The sequence below is a fragment of the Haplochromis burtoni genome, unplaced genomic scaffold (assembly GCF_018398535.1).
Source record: "Haplochromis burtoni strain Fernald_Lab_line unplaced genomic scaffold, NCSU_Asbu1 Contig_1939, whole genome shotgun sequence".
Taxonomy (NCBI): Eukaryota; Metazoa; Chordata; class Actinopteri; order Cichliformes; family Cichlidae; genus Haplochromis; species Haplochromis burtoni.
This window is the reverse complement of record NW_024584300.1, coordinates 15133-16553: the sequence shown is the minus strand read 5'-3', so window position 1 is coordinate 16553 and position 1421 is coordinate 15133. Positions and strand designations below refer to the sequence as shown.

General features: G+C 38.4%; 1 non-coding gene across 1 annotated transcript; it reads left to right on the top strand.

Annotated features, from left to right (window-relative positions):
- The first annotated feature begins 306 nt into the window (after positions 1–306).
- On the top strand, positions 307–379 carry trnaa-agc. Its single transcript has one exon. It is a non-coding gene; the product is annotated as a tRNA-Ala (tRNA).
- Positions 380–1421: the final 1042 nt, after the last annotated feature.

Here is a 1421-nt window from a genome sequence, read left to right as displayed (position 1 = left end):
GTGTAGTAACTTTTACCATTTACTGAAAAAAGGCATGGGTCATTATCAGCAGAGGTTTGGGATCAAACCATTGTGAGACCTTGGGTCACCCTGTTTACATGTTTAACTTAATAACTAGAGGTGCAGTACTCTAAGACGAGTCTACTTTAGTGACCTTTACTGATCACACATGCTGTTAACGGACACACGTGGGCTTTGCTTCTGGAAATTATACTGGGATAGTTCCTCCTTTCCTTTCCTGCTTCCAGCGCGCCACGGTCACGGTCAGCGAGCCTAGGATTCCTGTGATCAACTGCAAACGTCAGTGGGGGATTAGCTCAAATGGTAGAGCGCTCGCTTAGCATGCGAGAGGTAGCGGGATCGATGCCCGCATCCTCCAAATTTATTTAACCGTGAACTAAAAGCAGACAAACACTAAAACAGATCACTGCAGGGCGAGAAATCCAATCCTGTCGTATGAAAAAACTCTCTGTGCAGAGAATCTTCGTAACTTCCCGTGAGAAATATCCACAACACAACAAAAACAACTTCGCAAAACAGTGGAGAGAGAGGTGTTTTTCTTATTTATTAATTACCAGGTTGTTATGAGCTTCTTGCTGCCACAGCACAGTTCCGGTCTATACAGATATATGAACAGGTTAGTTATTACTTATATTACTTTTAATACATTACTTCCTTTTAGTTTGGGCAGTGTTTTGGCGTGATAAGGAACCTTTTTAATGCACAATAAAGCTCATAAACCAGGTTGTAAAATTAAAAATAGTGATATGTCCTAAACAGCTGTTGTAAAGGTGGGGGAGGGTTGCTCACAGAGGATCATCTTCCAAATGACCATAAGCTCTCCATAACAGCAACAGAGAAATTTGTAAGTTTGTAAGTCTGCACAATAAACACACCTCTTTATGCACTTTATCACAATGCGTAATGACTTAAAAGCACCTTGAAAAGATTCCCAGTGTAGAATAAAATGTGACCTTTAATGAGGCATCCAGCTTGCCTGAGATCAGTGTTTGTGTTTATTAAGGCTGAGTGTTAAAGGCTGTGGGTTCATAGCCTCTGAAGGTAATAACTCTATATTACAATAAGCAGCATGTCGTTATGATTTACTGGCTATTGTTGTGCAAAAACTCCCTTTTAAGTTTAAAAGATATTTACACTGGTCTGTAAACATCAGGAGTCATGATGGCAAATAAGAAAACATATGTTATACTTTTGTAAATGAAGACTATATAAATTTAATATCGTTTTTTCTTAGTAACTTCATCAGAGCTGAAACTAAATGAAATGACTGATCCTATTTTGAATACACGAGGAGAAGATTTCATAATAAATGTGATTTTTAATTCATACACTGATCTGCATTCAATAAAATCTGTCATGCGGGGAAATAAAAATATTGTGACTGGGAGCAACAACATGAA